Source organism: Mesocricetus auratus, unplaced genomic scaffold (genome assembly GCF_017639785.1).
Source record: "Mesocricetus auratus isolate SY011 unplaced genomic scaffold, BCM_Maur_2.0 Super-Scaffold_2245, whole genome shotgun sequence".
Taxonomy (NCBI): Eukaryota; Metazoa; Chordata; class Mammalia; order Rodentia; family Cricetidae; genus Mesocricetus; species Mesocricetus auratus.
In genome coordinates, this window is record NW_024429180.1 from 4081669 (window position 1) to 4104426 (window position 22758).

The 22758-nt window shown below is 46.6% G+C and overlaps 1 long non-coding RNA gene across 1 annotated transcript; it reads left to right on the forward strand.

Moving 5' to 3' along the window:
* The first annotated feature begins 1707 nt into the window (after positions 1–1707).
* LOC121140328 lies at positions 1708–8664 on the forward strand. The gene is made up of 3 exons (XR_005877110.1): positions 1708–2142; positions 2733–2841; positions 6252–8664. It is a non-coding gene; the product is annotated as an uncharacterized LOC121140328 (long non-coding RNA).
* The last annotated feature ends 14094 nt before the right edge of the window (positions 8665–22758 follow it).

Below are 22758 nucleotides of genomic sequence, written 5' to 3' on the forward strand. Positions count from 1 at the left end.
AGGTCTAATTTGCAGGACATTTTGATAGTTAGCTGGTTAAATTCTACTAGCAGCTGAGCTCAGACAAAGGACAGTTGAGCTCTGGGGTGCACTGTGAGCGAGCCAGCCAGGGACTCTGAACCCTGTGCTACAGGGTACCGGTGATGCGGCAGGGCTGTTACTGGGTACCACTGATGCTCTTAGGCCTGCTGGATTGACAGCTCTACCCGTGACGTCAGAGGCTGCCTCTGAGCTGCACAGGACAGAGGAGTCTCGTCTGCCCCCTTCTTATCTTCTAGGGATCTTCTGAAAAGACACATGATTAATACTACTGTGACTTTTGACAGGAGATTGGAAGAAGCTGTGACACACAGATTACGGGGTATAAACCAGTGCACACTACGGATGTCAATATCCGGCAAACTAAAACTAGAACGACCATGTGACCCAACCACACCATGTCTGGGCTATTTGCCTGAAGGGCTGGAAGTCAGCACACCACAGATACATATCTGCGTCTCCCTCTGGACCGTTGTGCTGTTCAGAACAGCCAAGGTTTGAAGCAAGCACGACATCCATCAGCTGATGAGCAGGATTAAAACCGTGGCATGCGTCCACGGTGATGCTCTCGTCAGCCAGCCACGCCTAGAACGGAGCTGTGTCATTTGCTGGAACGTGGATGCAGCTGGAGATAGCCGTGTGCCGTGAAGTAAGTCAGAAAGACACACGCCACCTGTCCACTCACTTGCAAATCCTTGAGTACGCATACATACATGAAGCTGGGTGTGTGAAAGCAAAAGGAAGAGTTGGAGAAGGAAATGAGTGGAGTGGGGACCCAGAAGCAGGCTGGGGAGTTTGGGGGAGTGAATGCGACCACAGAACTCGATACACATGAAAGAAATTATCTTTACGACATAATAACTATATATATGTATATGAAATGAATATATACTGAGGGGGAAAATGCTGACTCGGAAGGACAGCAGAAGGCAGAGGAAGGAAAAGTATTTACTCCGCTCTGCGGGAGGAAGTTGATTTGTTTGGAGGAGTCCGGGGACAGCCCTGCCTTTGTCTGATAAAGCCCTCTCTCTAAGGCCCCCATGTTTAAGATGTAGAGGACTGACCCAGGGGATCAGCCTGCAGTCCCCTCGGGCCCGAGGAGTGTGCTTCCCGGTTTAACTGGCCGCCTGGCCATGGTATGTCATTGTCATAGAACAGCAGCCCAGTACGAGGGTGCCTCGACAGTGCTCGTCCATCTCAACCCCGAGACACAAGCCTGGAGGAATGCCTTCCCAAAGAAGGCCAAGTGCAGCGGGGCTTTGCAGAGGTCAGCGCGCTCCTCTGAAGGCTTCATCCCGGGAGTCACGCTGCTTCTGAGGAGGCGCTGCTCACGTCCACGTTTAGAGACATGTTTTGCGGGTGTCGGGGTGACTTCAAGTCTGTGAAAGGAACGTGATGCGAACACTAAGCAACTAGAAGGAAACTACTGGCGGGCACACACGCCTGGCGGCCTCTGCCGGTCTGGCCTCAGCCCCTGGATCCTGAATCATGGAGGCCCTGGAGGTTCCTACAGTTGATTCCGGAGCCATCGAGAAGCAGGAGGCCACCGTCAACCAAGAAATACTGTCATGGTGAGGCAGCAAGATAAGCAAGCGACACCTGTGCCCCTGATGTGGACCCGGGTCACAGCCGGAGCACATAGGTCGAGGGAGAGAGGCAGGCAGGTCCTACTGTGCGCTCTGGAGAGAGGCAGGCAGGTCCTACTCTGTTTACCTGGTTGGTGGGCAAGAGCCTGTCCTCAGACCTTGGAGCTGAAAAACGGGGCCTGGGACTTATCACCCCCCTGCTACACGGTAGGTGGCAAGTGGGCCTTATAGCCTCATCTCTCTCTTTAATCCTCCCCACTTGTTTAGAAAAGCACCCTTTGATGTCACTCTGATGACGTCCATCGTCCTCCGGAAACCTGCTACGACAGGGGCGCCTCCTCCGTCACAGGCCCGATTCACAGAACACTCCGTGTTCAGCGGCTCTCCGAGAGGAGGATTCCAAATCTGCCTTTAGCCCTAAATAGCTACAATATCGGAGTAGCAGCAGCAGCGGCCCCTCACAAAGCCTTTATAGGAAGCGTCACACCGGGGGATGGCGTGACACAAGGAGCCACAGGTGAGAGCCCACACCAGCTCGTGTGCGCCGTGGAGCAGCTGCCCGCTTCCTTGAGGGAGTTGTACGGAAACATTTCAGCGTGTTTATCTGTCTGCCCAGCCCTATTTAGTGAAAAAATGACTGCTCTTTGCTTCTTGCTACCACGCGCTAGGGTGATACTATGGCAACCAGGCTGCATTATAAAAAAGGGGGGGAGGGGGGGTGGGGGCAGGTGCTGCTTAGCAACTTGAAGATCTTTAAAAGGCAAGTACTCATTTTTAACAGTCACAGTTTTTAAAATGCCAGATTTGAGGAGCTCGGGGGAAAAAAAAGAAGGAACATTGAATATTAGAGACAGCAGTAGAGGGACTAAGTAAGGGAGGCGGTGACGCTTCTCTCAGAGCGGTTACGCACACCATCATGGCGGCTGCGGGATCACAACTGGGTCTCTGTTCACACAGGGGAATGAAGCCATCAGGGTTGGCCAGCTAGTGTGTGTGTGTGTGTGTGTGTGTGTGTGTGTGTGTGTGTGTGTGTGTGTGCGTGGCGGGTGGGGCGGGGCTGGCCTCCAGGTAGCAGCCTGATTTCAAGTGGCCTTCTCTTTATAACAGCATCTCATCAAGAAGCAGGGTGTCACCTGGGAATGGGAGGAAGAAAAAGAAGAAATGAAACAGTATAGATGGCCAAGAAGGTGATAAAAGTCGACCATCTGTTCCTCAGGTAGAAACTCAGAAAGGGGGAAAAAAGAATACCTGTAAATGTACTACCATGTTCAAATGTCTTCTGCAGGGTTCATTTGGTCACTCTTGGGTAACAAACACAGCGGACAGGATGGAGTCCTGTGTGTTGCAGGCTGGAGGAGCCTGGTTTTTGGAATGCTTGGAATTTGGAGGAGTTTTTGAGCAGCGGGAAGACCAGGCACGGGTGGGCAGTGGTCGCGTAAGGGGAAGAGCGCTGCCCTTTCCTGATGTGGATAGAAACCTCGAAGGAAAACAGATTCCTCAAGACAGATGAGTACGTCCATTCAACCAAGACCGCAGGAAGCAGCGAAGATGGTGAAGTCCCTCTCCCCTCCCCTCACTGGTTACTGTCCTTTCCCAGCTGCTCTGCCATTCCAGCCCTCTGTCCCCAGAAATAGAGCGATCCCCGGTGAAAACACTGCTCGTAGCTGGAGGGATGGTCCTGTTGAGCTTTACCGGAATGTTCAATAGCAGGCAAACATCACACTAAGAAAAACATGTCAGATTGAAGGATGTTCTCCGAGGCAGACAACATAATGGGTCACTGTCTATTACGCACCCTCCTTAATTAACATCGCTTAAGACACACCATTCAAACAGACCCTAGGTCTGAATCACAGGAGGCTCAAGGGTCTGAGATTTTATCTACTTGAGACTCTGCAGGGGAGAGCAGAGGGGAGGCAGGGAGAGGAGGAAGGTGGGCAGCTCCTCAGTTGTCTTTCACCATTCAATCCACAACACCCCAGAGAGCCCACTAGGTCACGGCCACCGAGTGGCCATCCCAGGCTGCTCTCCGTAGTGCCCCTGGCGTAGAGAGAATGGCTAGGAACACAGGGCTTTGGCTGCCTGGTTCCGGCGCCTGTCTTCCAGGGGAGGTCACTACCGCCTTCTTAGTTAATAACTTGCTCGGTCCGGGCTTAGAGGCCCAGTGGTCATGCATATGTTGTGTGATCTTCTCAATGTTCCCACTCGATGCTAACTGTCCGCATGCCACGAGAAACAGTAAACAGCCTCCGCCTGACTCAGAGGGTCTCATGATACCAGAGTCCACCCAGCCTTCCTTTCAAAGAGCCAGTGTTTCTGAGGGTCTCGGTAGAGGAGTCTGTTCTTCTTACTGCCGACGTGATGAATAAGGAGTGGCTGTCTGGGTCCTGGTTAGAATTTCGCTCTCTCAAATGCTGTCTAGTATCCCTATCTCCATCCCTATGCTGTGCTCTGAGACCACTGATTCTCTCGGGGCCTTCGCGTGGACTTCCCATCCCCATCTCCATTCAGACCACCCTCAGATTGCTATGGGCACTTACTGCATCAGGGGAATATCACATCATCAACCTGGTCCTCTGCTGTTATTCATAGCCACGAATAGCGTGTGCAGTTAGTGTCTTAGCATTTTACAGTGCACACACACACACACACACACACACACACATACACATGAGAGAGAGAGAGAGAGAGAGAGACAGAGAGAGACAGAGAGAGACAGAGAGACAGAGAGAGACAGAGAGAGACAGAGAGAGGGAGAGACAGAGGACAGAAACAGAGACAGAGACAGAGAGATATAGAGATAGAGAGAGAGACAGAGAGAGACAGAGAGAGGGGTTGGCAGGGAGGGAAGGGGGAACGGAAGGAGAGTCTCTTTAAGTATCAGAGGGAAGAAGTATTCAGTTGCAACACCCCAGCTTGAACCTAGCCGGCAACTAACTGGTAAGACAAGAGTTCAGTTTGAGATAAGACCCCCCCCCAACCTACAATTCCCTGCTCTTCAGGGGAAGCAGGAACTCTGGTGTCAGGGAATCTTACACATTGATCTTACACCTGTTTCCCAGATTTCAAGGACACAGAAACCATCTGGGGAGCCCGTGGCACTGCAGGTTGGGGCGCAGCAGTTCTGTGGTGAAGATCAAACACTCCCCACCTGTTCCTGGATCAGCCGCTTAAGGGAAAACTAAATTGTGTAATGTCTTTCAGACCAAGAAGGTCTTCCAATACCCATTAGCTTTCCTCCCATTCCCTAGCAATTATAAAAGTGCTACAGCTACAACAGGAGTTTACTGAATCATGTCCAGTACGTCTGAACCAAAGGGTGGGATTAAAAAAAAAAAACAGAAAAGAACAAAGAAAGAAAAGAAAAGAAAAGAAAGGCTCACACCCCCTCCCATTCATCCCAGCTTCAGTCCAGCCCTGGCTTTGAAAGCCTCTACCTCTTCAGTGACTTGTAACACAGCCATCAACCGGAAATTGGGCACAGTGACTAGAGGGTGATGAAGGGATGAACCGGTGATAAAAATACAAGGTGTCCGGCATGGACTGATAGAGCAAGAATGTAATTACTGTTCCTTTAAAAGTGAACAGAAGCAGAGCAAAAAGAAAAAGAAGAAAAAAACAACAACCAAACAAAACCCAAAGCGAGCACGCATCAGCTGCCACAGCACTGTGTGCTCGCTTAAACGAGACAGGAAAAAAACGATCCCGCAGACAGGAACACGATGCTCAAGGCCTCCTTAGCTGCTCCCGAAGGGGCCCTAATGGCTCCAGGCTCACAGACCGGCTACGCAGCGGCGCCGCCGGCGAGCTCTGCTGCCCCCTGCTGGGCGGAACGCCGCGCTCGCGCCAGCCCGTCTGCCAGGCTGGGGTTCTCTGGGGACCCCCGCGCCCCCGCAGGCATCCAGCAGGTTATGCAACACCGGGCTGCAACCAGCATGCTTCGGGAGAGGACACCATCCATTCCCACGGGGCTCCTACTGAACCAGTGTTAAGGGGAAGGCGCAGACCAGAAAACAGCAGCACCAAATAGTTCAACGTCGGAGGCTCTGGGCGTCCTGGCTGCCTTTTGTCCATGCAGAACCCTGAAGCTAGGAGAGTCCTTCTTTGGGTCAAAGGACCCCAGGCTCAGAGTGCGTGTGCGGAAGGGGAGTAGACTAACCGGGGGATGGGGATGTGGTGTGGAAATGGACAGCCGGATACTGTCTTCCTGTGGCATCGTTCAGCTCCTTCGAGATTGTAGGTGTTCGATCTGACCTTCAAGGTTTTAAACTCCAGCTGATGGTAAACCGTATCCAATGGGCTGGTCTTCCATAACAGGACGCACAGGGTAGGCTTCAGAGAGAGAGAGAGAGAGAGAGAGACGCACGGAGATGGAGGAGAGGGTCCTTTAGGGTCCAGAGACTATTCGCGTTTTGATATATCCAGGGCGAGCCCAGATCTGGGACCATTTACTGTCAGCTCTAGAGAAATTTTCCTTCAGTCTGGACCCATCAACCCTTTGGAGTTTTTCTTTGGCTGCCTTCTGGAGTGGAGGAGTGGCCAGTTCTCATTCCTCCCATCCCGGTGTTGATTAATGCTGTTCTCCAGCGCATAAAATATTTCAGAGATCTTTTTTTCCTTTCACAGGGAGTTACGAGGCATCTCTGCCTCTCCGGCAGTTTAACTGGAACTTTCAAAATGAAACAAAACAAAACAAAACAAAAAACCGGCATGAGCTGAAAGTCACCTTAGAGATCCCGAGGCACCGCGCTCCTATTTTATAGAAGACGGTTTGGGCTTTTCGACCAAATCAGAGAGGATCTCTGGGGACCAGGAGATGACAGTGCATCTTTTTCCAGTCTTTGGACCTCTCATCCACCGGCCTGGAGCCGCGAGGAACGCTGAGTCAGCACGCAGCCAGTGCAGGGCTAGAAAGTCTGGGCCCGAGGATCATATTCACCAGCTACTGGCAAGCATATGCTGGCACCTCTTCCAGACTCTTCTCCGTAGGCACACGGCGCCGGAGACTCTGCTCATGAGGGACAGGGCACATGATGCGAGTCAAGAAAGCCCAAAGATGCCTCGTCGTCAGAACCTCTCGGGCAGGGTTTCTAGATGTACAAGCCCGTGCCAGCCGCGATTGAATGCGAGCATGTTAAGCCTCGATGGACCACTGCCGGTCTGCAGTGCCCAGGACAAGAACTCACAGGCTTTCGGGGAAACACTGTGTGTGTGTGTGTGTGTGTGTGTGTGTGTGTGTGTGTGTGTGTGTGTGTGTGTGTTAGTTAGACACAGCTGAGATACATTCAGGGAGACCATGTATCTGTCAGAGTTCCCAGAACTGGATTGAGTTCACCATGAATGAACTATTGAAAAGTGGAGCTCGGAGAGCCAGCAATTGATTCATGGGTTTAAAAACAAAAGAGTCCTCTCCACACATGTATAACCTTAATGACCTGACCTATCCCAAACCCGTGTAAAAAGCCAGATGGTGGCATCTCCTTGGGTGACAGCCATCAGATAAATGTCTGTTACGACTCACAATAAGCCCCTTTCTACATTGCTGCCATCGTGTTAAAGGGCTGCTCGGGGCAGGACACTCCCCTCCTGCCTCCTGATGGGTTTGGAGGAACCTACCCTGGGTTTGCAGGGCTGTGACTTGGAGTCTGACCTCCTGGGGGATGATTGGGAGCCAGGACTGAGTCAAACATCATTTTAGCAAGCTGATCTACAAATCCTCAACAGGAAGGGCTGCTTACCTAGAGAGGCCATAGGAGCTCTGCGCTCCCTTTAACTTGGTGGTTTCCTGACAGTGAATTGGCAAGTCTAAAGGAAGCATGTTTGATTTTATTATGTATTTATTTAATTGGTCTGTGTGTGTGTGTGTGTGTGTGCAGTTAGCGTTAGAACTGGACTGGATCATAGGACACCCAGCCAGATGGTATCTGGAGAGTTGGAGAGTTGATTGGTGTGAAGAAAAAGCCCACACATTTGGTGTCAGAAATGTTGTAAGTGAAAACATTTTGGAGGTGGGAACTCAACCCTCTAATTCTGTGACATTCCAGCCCAGAAGAGCTAGGCCATCACCCGCAGGGTCAGCCTGCTTTGTTCTGCAATGGGTGGGTGAGACACAGCTCTCTAGTTTCACTGTGGTGGCTGGTCTGGCTGGGTCTCATTGCAGAGGATGTCCTCGGTTGTTGGCGGGGTTAGACTTTGTGAACAAGCACAAGGCAGCTGGTAGTTTGTCATCAGCTAATTTTGTCCCCAGCTGAACCGTACAGCTGGGGGCTCTGACTCCTAGTTCTCACTCAAAACAGAAGACATTGGTGAGAACGGTGTCTGTTGTCCAAGCTGGAAACAAAGCTCAGTGGACACAACACACACAGGCAAGGCTGCCTTGCTTCCGCTTCTGACTTCTTAAGTGTCCCGTGATCTCAATGGCTTTTATCAGAGAGCGGTTAGGGTGGGTCAGTACTAGGACAAGAATCCAGAACGATGTGGACATTCCCGCTATCTGTCATGGGTTTGATCCCAGGAACACATAAGAGAAATCTGAGGTTACAAGGATGCACGCCCTACATCCCAGCAGGACTGGATGTGTAACCCCATCGTGGTCAGCTAAGGGATGCAAGCTACTTCTGCTTCATGCCAGGACGCATGGTTGAATTTCTCTCTCAGGTTTTCCATCGCTGGACCTCAGGGATGCTCACACCCTCCGTTTGGATCTTCATTTGGGATAGCATCAGTGTACTAAATGCCGTGCTAAGATCTGCTTGCAACCGCTGCTGGATAGCGCTGCAGGTGCTGTGGAGTCTGACAGATCCTCACAATGGTAAATATAGCTTAACCCAAGGCCTAACAATTCCACCCCTGGATATACACCTAAGAGGAATGAAAACACAATCCCACAAAGACCAACACACGAGTGCTTATGCCAGCATTAATTTTTAGTAGAAAGTTTAAGAAAACCAGAAAAAACCCAGATGTTTACAAAATGATGATGAGATAAAACATATTTATAAAATAAAATATTGTTTGGCTGTAGCCATATGAATACTTATTCAAGTGAAACATGACTGAAGCTTGAAAACATGTTAAGTGAAAGAAGCCAGTGGTAAAATTCTACTTATTGTCCCACTTATACACAGTGTACAGAGACATCAAGTGGGTTAGTGATTGACTGGGAACATGTGTGTGTGTGTGTGTGTGTGTGTGTGTTAACAAAAAGGTTTCCTTGGGTTAATGGAAAAGACATGAATGTATTGTGTTGTCGTTGGTAGCCACTAGATTATAAACTTTGTTTTTTTTTTTTTTTTTTTTTGGTTTTTACGAGACAGGGTTTCTCTGTTTTGGAGGCTGTCGGTCCAGCCTGGCCTCGAACTCACAGAGATCCGCCTGCCTCTGCCTCCCGAGTGCTGGGATTAAAGGCGTGGGCCACCGATGCCCGGCTAGATTATAAACTTTAAAAGAATGAAGAAAACTAAATTTTCTGGAATTAAAACGAAAAGGGTAAAACTTGGATCTCAGAAGTCTTACTCTCTGGCAGTTCTTACTGTTTGAGAGGCACTTTTTTTGGAGTGGATTCCAGACTCCCACACCCGGTCTCTGGAATGTATTTAGCTCTAGGGGTCCATATGCAACATTAAAGAAAAACACACCTTTCTGAGTCTGTGTCTCCTACCTAAAATATTTGTCAAATAACAGCCACTTTCGGAATGCTTGGTTACTATTAAGAGTGTGTTTGTTTTTCCTGTTATAATTCGTGTATGAAGTGTTTCCTCAAAGGCTCACGTGTAGTGGCTTGATTCCTAGCTATTGGATCCAGTCATCTCTCCTTTAGAGGTGAATGGGTTAGAAACATGCTAACATCATTCACACAGAATTGGCAATTGGGAGGAGGACGTTGGCTGGAGGAAGTATGCACTAGGACTGTGCCTGTGAAGGGTGTATCTTGAGAACTCCCCTCACCATAATTTGGAATTTTGCCATAGTGGGCACCCCAGTGTGTGCTTGCATGCGTGCGTGCGTGCATGTGTGTGTGATATTTCAAGGACAGGAAGTAAATCTACTTGAGCTGTGCTATACAGATCTACCCCAGCCCTATTCTTTTTGGTACTGGCAGACGTTTGAAACTTTGATGGCGTTGCTTTATCCATGGAGTACAAAAAATAAAAAATAAAAAAAAATGGAAGAGGCAAAGAGTAAAGAAACATGAGATCATAAAGTAAGAACCCCTAATCCAGTTCCTTATTTCCCATTTTAAAGCATCTTTTTTTTTGAAACCACAGTGTCAGGAAGGTAGGAGACTGTTTGGATAGATTTCAGCGTGCAGTGGGCTAAGATCAGAGGACGGTTGGAGGTATCCATTAAAAGAAGAATAAGGGGAACAAAGAACTCCTGGACTAAAAAGATGCCATGGGAAAAATGCTCATTGTCAATGTTGACCTGAGACGAAACAAAAAAACCCTGACGGATGTGAGCCGATAGGCTCAGAATTTCTGTAAAAGCTCGCAATGGTTTGAACGGAAAACGGACCCCACAGGCTCACAGGGAGTGGCACTCTAAGGAGGCGTGGCCTTTGTCGGATGAAGTGTGTCACGGGGGTGGGCTTTGGGGTATCAATGTTCAAGCCAGTGTCATCCTCTTGCCTCAGCTACCACCCCAGCACCGTGTCTGCCTGCACGCCACCAGGCTTCCTGCCATGAGGATAATGGGCTAAACCTCTGAACTGTAAGCCAGCCCCCAGGTCAGTGCTTTCCTTAATAAGAGTCGCCATGGTCATGGTGTCTCCAAGCAGCACCAGCACAGTAACTAGGACAGAGTCCTGTCAAAAACTAGAAAGCAATCTTTTTACCAGTTGTAAAAATTTACTGCAGCCCACAACACCATTTGCTATCGGAAGACCTGATGCATAGTATAACCCACAGAAGAAAACGTATTTGTGAGTATGGAAGGTTTTCTTTTGATAATATTTAAAAACCATGACTTCTTATAAAAATGAGAAGAAGAGATACTTTTCAAAACCACACAGAACATTTTTCCCCCAAGCCAATAGACAGCAGTATATTTGATGGTACAAATTACAAACATTACTGTTAAAATCATGAGTAGGAAGCACACTCTCGTGATTAATTAGCAATATTATAGAAGATATGGATAGTTTAGTTAATATTCATGAAGACTGGCTGGCAATGGAAAAAGAAGAACATGTTACAATTACCTGCAGAATATGCAAAATATCAAAATAATATATATTGCTGTTTTGTGGACGCGCAGGAAAGATAGCAGATTAAGTGCACACAGAGTAAATGTATAAAGTCACATCTTTATATACATTCATCACCAGAAATTTAAAATAAAGACCAAGGCCCTATTAATACTGCCAACAAAGTCATAAACCATGCATGGCTAATATATGACAGCATTAATGTAAGTTCTGCATGACTCGATTGTACTAAGAATCACATAAATATGCAAAATGTTGCTGTGTGTCTTCACGAAAAGACTTCATACTGTAAAGATGAGAAGATGTTAAATAAAAAGTCCAATCCTTTAACCCAAGAGTTTTCCTTGTAACCCATCAAAATGGTACTAGATGATGCGTAGAAGAAGAAAAAAACATTCCAACAAGGAAGTGAATTAAAACGTCCCTCTAGTGGGAACTCACTATGGATGGTAGGCAGGTTCACACAGCACTCATGAGAACCTGCAGAGAGGACAGAGAACGGTACTGCGAAAGAGAACTAGAAAGAAACTCTGCGCGGGCTGGCGGAAGGATGAGTACATCAGTGACTGGGGGTTCAGGCTGTCGCTGTGCCAATAGCTCTTGATGTCCTTTGGGTTACCTTTAGCTCCCAAAAAGTCACTCCTTGCCTGCCTCTGGACCAGTCCTAACACTCCAGAGAACAAATGAGAACCTGTGGAATGTCTTAAACGTGACACCATCTTGTTTTCCACCAATGGGAGGGCTAAGAATGCTTCTGTCACAGCCTCCAAGACCAATGATGGAGATTCTCCTGTCTCGCTGTAAGATAACTTATTCTCGGGAACTCTTCAGGGCAATTGGTGGGCAGCCGCACCAGTGAAGAGTCCCACATTGCATGGAGTTCCTGGACAAAGCACAGGCAGCTATCCTACCAAAGACTCCTCCCACCTCCTGTCAGTCATCCTCCTATATATCCTTTAGAAGGGGAGGGGTCAGTTGAACACAGTGAGCCCACGTATCTTGTGAGCTTCCCTCCCTTCATAAAGGAGTCTGAACAGGCCCAGTCTCATTGAGGGTCTCATGCAGGTGATCACAGATGCAATGGTCTGGTTCAACTGGATGCAAATGCCACCAGGAGGTCCCTGACAGAGGCAGAATATTTGATAAGCACCTAGGTGGTCCAGAGCAGGGTGAAATGCCCTGGCGTGCGCTTCTGGCTCTCTGCACTAAGTTGTGGGAGGAATTTCCCTTCATGCCTTTAGAAGAGGTAAATAATAACTTTGGGGGAAGAAGTTAACCTTTGTTCTCTTTGGCAGAGGCAAAATCGCAATAGATGCCAGCGATTAAGTTGTCATTTACATTGTGAGGAGGAAGACAAGCCCAATCGCATGCACTCGGTGCATGGCATGGTTTCCAAGGCATGACTCAGCAGAGAAAGCTTCAGAAAACCAAAATGTGACTCGGCGTTATTCACTCTCTTTGAAAGATTAACACAGAAGGGGCCATAGAGCCTGGTCTACAAAGTCTGAGAGAAATGAGGAGCGCTTTGGCCTTAAGCATGCTTGGAGCCCTGGCCATCGGTGGAAGCATCAGGCTGACAGAGGTAAATAAGATGCTCGGGAGTGATGGATCCCACTAAGAGTCCATCGGAAGATTTCCAGCAAGACTCTCTTTGGATTCAGGATCAGGGAGTGTGGGGTTGTTGGCAGAGCCTGACTTCCTTGCTTACTATCTTCTGTGTGAGCCTGTTCTTGATCACGGCACTGAAAAGATCCAAGACTCCTCCTGCCCCCAGGTGTGGCATAGAGACAACTGCACTGAGCTCAGACAGTCTCTGGAGATTAAAGTAAAAACAAGCATTCACAGGCAAGCCTCTCTCTGTTCTTCTGGTGGTATGTTACATAAGCAGTCTTCAGATGCGCTGTGAGCAAGGAAAACCAGGTAGTTCCTAAAATATAATCTATTAGCATAGGTCAAGGTATCTGATGAAAGCGTACTGAATATATATATACAGAATACAGAAGGTTTATTCAGTTGATGCTGTTTATCTCTCTGAGGGGGTTCCTGTTCTTCCCTTGAACACAGACACGCACATACATACAGACAAACACCCACACAGGTCCCCATCACAAACAGACACAGATACACAGAGACCATTCTACACACACACACACACACACACACACACACACACACACACACACACACACACATAACCCCCTGAGACTGCTCCCCACATAGAGACACACACACACACACATGCACACGCAGACACACGCATACATACAAACACCCACGCAGACCCCCATACAGAGACCCCATCACGAATAGACACACAGAAACACAGAACCCCCAGAGACTCCCCCTCATATATAGACACACACAGACACACAGATGAGCACAGACAAACATGCTTACAGACACAGACAGACAGACACATGCATACATACACACAGACACACACACACCAGGGGTCTACAGGGGAAGACAGCCCTGGGTTCATGGTCCTTAGAAATCTACCTCCCTTGTGGAGCGTGTTTATTTTACCTTCATTAAATCTTTCCCGTCTTTTGGTTTCACTGAGAGCTCACTGCATCCTGGAGGCTGCTCTTAAAAACCCAAGCAGGGGCTGCACCTGCAGGAAACTCACTCTACCTAGGCGTCTTAGCTGGTATGGGAGGAACCTGGAGCTTTCCAGAGAGCGGTAAATCACGCATTTATCTAGCCCGAGGGCATCTTCTCTAAGTGAGGAGAAGTTGGAATCCCATGAAAAGAAGCAGAAAGCAGCAAGCTGAGCCAATGAAGACCCCCACAGAAGTCCTGGTTCTGCCGGTTCACGAGTTCAGTGGGACCCACCTACGTGGGACCAGGCACTTCCTGTTGAGTGTTCTGCTACTTCAAAGGTAAACCTCACCGTTGCATCTGAAAAACAGCAATTTAAGGAAAAACGAGGCAAATGAGAGCATTGCGTCATTGGAATGACTGAAAACACCCATTTCCTTTTTATGTATCCTAATGAGGACAATGAAAATCAAGCATGGCCAGGGTGGCAGTGTGTGCCTAACCACAGTGCCAGGGAAGAGAAGATGGGTGGATCCCTGGAGGTTTCTAGAAAGCCAGCCAGCCTCACTCCCTCAGTAAGTTCCAGGCCAGTGAGACACACTGTCTCAATACACAAAGTGGTTGGTTCCAGAAGGAGGGTGTATGCACCCACACAAACACACACCCGCACATAGACACACATAGACACCCCAGAAAGCATGTAGAGTCTGTATGATGTTTCCAATAATGGCTTATTCCTATTTATGAGATTTTGTAAAATTCATGTTCATGCACTACAAATTGGGTTACCCTGAAGCTGCCATGTTAGGGCTTCGGCGTGAAGAGTATACCCTGGTGAACGCAGTCATCAAGTTACCAGCAAAGTGAAGACAGAGCGTCTCCTTTCCCCCCAAATTCCACACGTCCCGTTGAACCCAACACTCGCCATCACTTGGCAATCGCTCACATGATTTCCTGTCCCCGTGGCTCTGCTTTGGGTGGGGTGCATCAGGAGAGGGACAATGTGGGTTTGTCCATCTTTCTGCCAGCCGCTTCTTATTGCTGCATAGTACGGCCTCGATGGGTGTGAGAAGATATGCCTATCCTACTCATCGGATAGACGGTTGCCTCATGGAAATTAGGAATAAAGCTCCTACAAACATTTCAGACCAGGCCTTTGTATAGACACAGGATCCTCCTTTTCCCCTCTTCTTACATTTCAGACCAGGCCTTTGTATATCCACAGGATTCCCCCCCTCTCATACCCCTCCCCAGAGTAAATGCTCAAGAGTAGGATTACAGGGTTGTAGACAGCTGCATGTTGGTCGTGCTCCATGAGTCATGTCAAATGTTTCCCAAGGCTCTTGTCATGCTGCTGCCTTCTCACCAGCGGAAGCATGAGGACTTCCAGCCCGTGGCATCATTATTTTCAAGTCTCTCCGTTCTAACAGGTTGTAATAAGATCCCTGGTCACTTCCAGTGTACCTCTGTCATCGAGAGTGTTTCTTCTCACTTATTTGTGTTTTACGTATTTTCTTTCAGGAAGTGCCTGTTTAAATCTTTCATCCATTCCTTCCACCGTTCACTCCCATGCTTAGCTTTATATGTGGGTCCTGGGGACACAGATATGGGGGCTTCTGGCTGTTTAGCAGCTAACTTACTCCCAGGCCCTCTCCTCAGATCCGGTTGTCCACTCTCCAATTGTACTGCAGGTCTCCGTGTCTCCTCCGTGCCCATTCTCTATCGGCTGTGCAGTTTTAAATAATTTCCTTTGAATCCCCCGCTTTGCTTGTCTGTTTTAACAGTATTTTTCTACCAGCAGAGTCTTCAAATACTGGCAGTCAAGTTAATCGACATTTCCCGCTTAGAGTTGGTGCTGCTGGTGTTTTCTCTATAAGGGTATGTTCCAAACTCAAGATTTCAAACCCCTTTTTTTTTCCCTCTAGTTTAGGTTTTGCATTTGGGTCTATGATCCAATTTTAGCTAACTCTTGCCTATAAGGAGGTATGGTTTGAGATTTGCCTTTTACGTCTCTTTTCAATTTCTGGGATTTTCATGCACGTACACAGTGTATCTTGATCTTCCCCAACCCCGTTCTTTCTCCAGTCTCCTCTGATGCTCTGGTAAATGCTCATCCCAACTTCACATTCTCATGTTTCTTATGTCTTCACTTAAAAAAAACACATAAAGTCAACTTGTTGAACCCCCCCCTTTTTCTGAGTTAGTAAGACGCTCTTGTCAAAAATCAAATGAGATATGTGTCTTATCATGGTACCCAGTTGTCTGTGTGCATCCTCATGCTGATACAAGAGTTTCCTTTTTTTCCTTTTCTTTCTTTCTTTTTGGAGACAGGGTTTCTCTGTAGCTTTGGAGGTTGTCCTGCAACTCACTCTGTAAACAAGGCTGGCTTCAAACTCAGAGAGCTCCACCTGCTTCTGCCTCCAGAGTGCTGGGATTAAAGATGGGCTCCACCACAGCCTGGCTTTTCTTGTTTGTTTGCTTATTTATTTATTTATTTTTCTGCAGAGTTTCTTGATCAGCTTTAGAATTAGCTTTAGAATCATACTGTGTGAGTTCTGTGATTTTCCTCTTTTTGGTATTTTATGTCTTTTGTTTTCCAATATGTATTTTAGTTTTTAAAGTTGTATAACAAAGTCCTTCTGAGCTTTTGATTGGCACTGTGTTAGATCTATATTTGAATACGTCTTTATACTTTTACTTGATTAAAAACTTCTAATAACACTATATAATACCTAGAGGCTGCATGAAATTCAAATTTCAGTGTTCCTAATGATGATTTTTTAAACACAGACATAATCACTTACTTTTCTGATATTTGTGACTTCTTTCACACTGTAAAAACAGTGCTGAGTGTTTGTAAGAGAGACCATACATTAGCCAAAGCTTCAAACATTAAAAATCTGGTCTGTGTGGGAAGAATTGTTTTGACTCTTCCTGTGTACTGGAGATTTGAAAGCCTTCCTGGTTTCTAATACAAGCACTTAAGGCTACACATTTGCCCCAGAGCGCTGCTTTGACTGAGTCTCAGGCATTTTCGTATCTTGCATTGTTACTTATGCGCAATTCCCAGTGTTTTCTAATTTACCCTTGCCATGACACCTTTGAACCATTAGGGATGTAAAGATGTATCACTCAGCTTTCAAGTGGCTATAGGTTATGCTGATATGTTTTCATGACCGACTCATAAAGACAGTTATTTCTTATTTCCTGATCTATGGACTATTGCCACAGCTTTTAGTTTTAAATATTTTAAGAGTTAGAGTAGGTTTTCTAGGTTTGCGTCATGACACCTATTATATTATGGGGGGGGGGGAGAAAAAATTATGTCTTTTACAGCTATCTCTTTTGTAGCTGTTGTTCTTTAATTTTGAGATTTTAGCTTAATTACAACGTGTCTCTATTCCCCATTCCCCCTCCAAAGCCTCATATACGCTCCTGCACACTACCCTTCAAATTCATGTCATTTAAAAAAAATTAGTTGTTATTGCATGCATGTATGCATTTGTACATACATAAATATTCCTAGCCCGTTGAGTTGAGTCCATATAATGTTGCTTTCATGTATGATTTCAGGGCTGACTGGCATCGGGCAGCCAATCAGTGTGTTCTTCCCTGGGGAGGACCATTTCCCTTGCTCCCAGCTTCACTCAGTTGCCTGTAGATCCTCCTGTGTGGTCGAGGCCTTTCGGGGTTTTCCTCTCCAGTCAGTTTGGCATGTCCAACATTGTCTTCCTTGTTCAGTTCCTGTTTGGGCAATAGTGTTGGTGGAACTCTATGGGTAGAGTTTCTGATGTTACTAGGAGACACAATTTTACAACAAAATTTTCTGATCTCCAATTTGGCATGTTCATCAATGTCTTCCTTGTTCAGTTCCTGTTTGGGCAATAGTGTTGGTGGAACTCTATGGGTAGAGCTTCTGATGTTACTAGGAGACATAATTTTACAACAAAATTTTCTGGTCCTTGAGTTCTTATAATCTTTTCAATCCCTCTCCCACAAATTGTACATCTATCTTGATGTGTAGGCTCACCCACAGTTTTACAGCAGTGTTGCTCTGTAGACATTTTGGCAATCTTTAGTTGTGTTATTTTGCTCCGTTTCTTGGGAGAACTATGCTGTGTGTCTTTCCTTTGCTCTCTATGTACCAAGTCTACGCACCTGCTCTTCCTGCTCCCGCACCACCCGGAAGGATGTCTTTGTGCCTTTTGTCTTTCCATTTTTGTCGTGAGTGTCATGTACAAATCCTTGATGATCTTCACAAGAAAAGCCTGGGGACAGGTATTGAGGGTGAAAGCTGAAAGACCAGAGAAGCAGAGCAGTCAGACACTAGAGTTCTTACGCCTACAAAATCTCAGAACAAAAAGGGTGAGATCCTGTCTCCATTCACCTCATAGTCTTTCCTCCACCTCTCTAGGGATGGGATTAAGGGTGTGTGCCTCTCAAGAACTGGGATCAAGGGCATGAGATCCCAAGTGCTGGGATCAAAGGTGTTTGCCACCACTGCCTGGCCTCTATGATTAACTGGTGACTAGCTCCAGGTGTGTTCTTCAGGTTAGCTTTATTTGTGAGAGCACAAACAAAATATCAGCACAAAGTGTATGAATGTGATGGGGGTGTCCTTCTGCATACATGTTTCTCTTATTGGTTGATGAATAAAACACTGATTGGCCAGTAGCCAGGTAGAAAGCATAGGCGGGGCTACCAGACAAGGAGAATTCTGGGGAGAGGAGGCAGAGAGGAGTCTCCAGAGAGACACCATATAGTTACTGAAAGAGTAACATGGTGGAGCATTCTCTGGTAAGCCATGATCATGTGGAAATACTTAGATTAATAGAAATGGGTTAATAATTAAGAGACAGCTAGCCAATAAGAAGCCTAAGCCAAATGGTTTATCATTTATATAAGCCTCGGTGTATTTATTTGGGACTAAAGAGCTCTGAGACTGGCAGGGCAGAAACTCTGTCTACATGAATGTCTGTTGTCTCTGGCCCTCCAGGCACTCAAGGTTGATCTTTAAGGGTGGAGTAAGGGCCCAGTGACATCACACTGAAAACACATGCTGTCTAAGTCTGAAGACCTGAGTTTGATCTCTGGAATCAACTTCTGAAAGTTGTCCAACTCTCACACACATAAATAATGATGATGATGACAAAAATAAAAAAAATCAAATTAAACATTTAGGTTTTTTTATACCCACTTAGAATCTACCTTTCTCTCCCACACTCTGCTGTGGCTGACACATCTCCCATCTCATCTTACCTCAGAGGAACTTGTCACTCACTGAAACTCAATTTAAGCTGTTGCTGTACTATCTTAGATCTTTTATGAGCTCCAAAACAGTCATGATGCAGACTTTTAAATACTGTGAATCATTCTAACTGTGGGGCCAGAGCTCCAGCACTGATTTAAGCTACCATCCGAACCATTTAGAATCAACAGGAGCAGTGAGTCTCTCACGACTGCATCACCTCTTTTAGGGCACCTATTATAGTCCCAGAGCCCCGCACCCATCCTGTGACATGTTGTAAATACTATCTGAAAGCCACAGCCACTCATACAGTATTGAGAGATGTCGTCTTTGAACATGATAAAGAAAGTACCACAGGTTAGCAAAGAAATTCTTGAACAGGAAAACCAGCGAAGCTTGGGAATTTGACCGCGTGTTTAATCCTTCGGCTATTTCTTTTGAAATGCAATGTGGAAGGGACTTTTAATTTGCTTTTTAAAAAGATCCAGTTACATCCTGTATTATTAGTCAGGGTTCTCTAGAGTAACAGAACTTATAGAATGAATCTGTCTCTCTCTCTCTCTCTCTCTCTCTCTCTCTCTCTCTCTCTCTCTCTGTGTGTGTGTGTGTGTGTGTGTGTGTGTATCCCATATGGGATTTATCAGAATGACTTATAAACTGCAGTCCAGCTGATCCAAACATGGCTGGCTGTGAGAAAGTCCAAAAATCCAGTAGTTTAGTTGCTCCATCCACAAGTCTGGATGTCTCGGTTGGTCTTCAGTGTACATTGGAATCCCAAAGAAGTAGGCTCCTGTGCCAGTGAAGGAATGGTTGGGATAGCAGGGTAATGGCAAGCAGGAAATGACCAAAAGTTCCCTTCTTTTGTGTCCTTATGCACGCTCCCAGCAGAAGGCGAGGCCTAGATGAAAGGTCTTCTATCTCAAGATCTGAATCAAAGGTGGTCGTCCTCCTCCCTCAAAGGTCTGGGCAAGAAGTGGATTCACCCACTTGAAACCAAGCAAAAACAAGTCTCTCACAGGTGTGTCCTCCATTTGTGGATTGCAGTTCATTCCAGATGCGGTCACGTTGGCCACTAAGAACAGCCATCACGCTGCCTTTTTACATGGGTTATGTCCTCTGAGTTCCACACATGCCCTGCAGCACGCAGACACCGGCAATGTCCCCTCCCCCACATATAGGATGGTAGAGGCCAGAGAGACATTAGGACAGATACAGGCTGGAGTCACTCTGGTTTAGGAGTTACACTGTTGCAGTGTGTACTGCTCCTCACTTGCTAAAATAAATGGAATGAGAAGGGAAAAAAATAGCGGTTGCCAGTAGTGAGCTTTGGGCAATGAGTGTGAAGTTCAGAGGGGACCAGGTAGGGAGTTTCCAAACCAGTTATTACTTTCACGGTTTCCTTAATGCACGTTCTATCTCCCAGTGTTTGATAGAAATGTGTGGACCACAACAGATTTCTAGCGGCCGCATTAAAAAATAAAAACCGCTCGATAAAAATTTAAATATATTGTGTATTCTATTTAGTCCCTTGTAACTGAAATATTAGCATTTGGACCTGCAATCGACATCAATTATTCAAGAGAGCACATTCCCCTTCTGTGTGGAGTGCTTGAAATGGCTCTGCATTTCGTCCTGTCTGAATCTAGCCATCCATTCCAAAGCACTCAAACGACACATATGAACACTGACTGTTATGCTGGACAGCCCAGGACAGTTGAGTCAGCTTAAATAAACATTTTTCTGGCCACATCCCTGTTCTCTTCAGTAATGGTTCTATAAAGTTTGCTATCATTTATGAATTTTCTTAGCCAGTCATGTTTTACTTTGTAGAAAGCAAAGACTACCACTGTGGTGTAGGGTTCTAAGATGATGACTCTCCTCTTTATCAAAAAAAAATAATAAATTCGCCGGGCAGTGGTGGCACACACCTTTAATCCCAGCACTCGGGAGGCAGAGGCAGGCGGATCTCTGTGAGTTCGAGGCTGGGCTGGACCGACAGCCTCCAAAACAATACAGAGAAACCCTGTCTCATAAAAACCAAAAAATAAAAAAATAATAAATTCATGAGAAAAATAGATAAGAAATAGGAAGACAGCTAAAGAACCTACAACCTTGACTTTTGGGGATGCATTCTTTTCAAAAGCTCATTTGCAATTATAGCTCTGTTTGACTTGAAGTCCACAAGCCCACTCAGAGAGGGGGACATGTGCTCCCCTTCCCCCCCACGTTCATCTGTCACTCCTCTGCAGGTTGCTAGAATAGGAAGGCCTCTCCCAGAATACTCCCCACGACAGATGGTAGAGATACACCAGGAAACACCCAGAAGAGGAAGGTGGTCACGGCCACCACGTGTGGCAACTTTCCTACACACCAGGGGCAAAAAAGGAAGACCTCCACCACAGAGGAAGTCAGAACCTATATGTCGGTTTCTGGACTCCCTTTTCAGACGTTTCCTGGCCCTGTTGCTTTATTAAGGAGGGGAACCTGTGAGTGACAGTGCTTACACACCTTATAGATGAAACTGGACCGTTGCTCTCACCAAAGTGCGTACCTGACATGGGTTCTGCCGAACACCACGAGAGGAGGCGCCTTCCGGCCAACTGACAGCAGTGGCTCTGGCTAAGCCCTGGCTCCCAGCACTTCCATTCTGTTCAAAGAGTCCAGGAAGCAGATGGAGAGCCCTGTGTGCGTGTGGAAGCATCTCCCTCACATGTATGTCTCTGCCGGCACCCGGGCTGGGGAGAGGAGGGTGGCCTGTGCATTTGACATTGTTCCAGGAGCACATTCCTGCCCTGCTGTCCCTAGAATCACGTTCTAGAAATAGAATTTGGCAAGTTGTCAGACACCCGCCAACACACGCGGCAAGGAAACACTGCAGTGCTCACACACCGCTCTGCTCACACAACCGGTTGGCTATTTGTCTTTAGAACTTTACAACTGGCCGGTGCAATGGCAGTCCTCAGTTTGCCTAGTTCAGACTGCCCTTTAGTCTCCTCTGTCTTTTTACTTACGAGTCCCTGCATCTCCTTTGAGCATCAGCCTTTTCTTATACAAAGTTTTAGAAAAGACGCAGGAGGTTCCAATAATTTAACAAATAGTGCTGGCCTGAAAGTATGAACATCCAGGGGGATAAGAGTTTGAGTAACTGTTTTGTGAAATTAAAGGAGAAGTAATCAGTTACGTCAGAGGAATAAGGTTCTTTTGACCTCGTCACTCCCATCCTTCCCATAATCCCCTGCTGGAGTCAGCTCAAATCCTGCACACCCACGGTAGACAAATGTTAGTGAGTTTGCCTGGACTTTTCCAGGTTTGCTGTCCAGTTTGGATGGATCAGACATGGTTCCTAGGAAGCATTGTAAAAGGGGAAGCAGGGCTGGAGAGATGGCTCAGCGGTTAAGAGAACTGACTGCTCTTCCAGAGGTCATGAGTTCAGTTCCCAGCAACCACATGTCCTCTTCCAGCATAAAGTGGGATGTGCAGATAGAGCACTAATCTACATAAAATAAATAAAAAAATCTAAAGGGGAATCATCATGTACTCTAAATTCCCAACCCATGAAGAAAGGGATAGAAGCATCAGTGACACAATATTCCAAAATGACCCTATTCCAAAATGAACCTATTCCAAAATGACCCATATCATTAGTGCAAATTAAAGTGTGTACTTGCTGTTCCAAGTACACACTCCCTGTAGGTCACCTATAATCAAGACATCCCGTGATCCTCTAGGACTCCTGGGGGTAGTTTAGCCCCTAAGTTGAAGGATCCTGGGTCCCTCCTTGAATGCGAAGCAGAGTCTCTACCCCTAATCCACTACACTACTTTGGACAGTGATCTGGGGGAGGAATCAGTGTATGTAACTGAGCTTCTAGAGCTGATAAAGCTCTAGTCATCAGAGTCACAGAAAACTTTCATTGATTCTTCCTCCCAAACTCTTGTGTCCATAGACAACCTATTACTGACATTCAACCTTGATTTGACAGACAGAGGTGCATCCTAAATTGACTAATTTTTCTAATACATTTATCATCATTAAAATTAATATATGGTCTACTGTTTAAACTATTTCCCATCCCCCAGCACATTATATTAATTGAACGGAAGCTTCTTTCCATTTGGCATTGTACATGTTGCCACTTT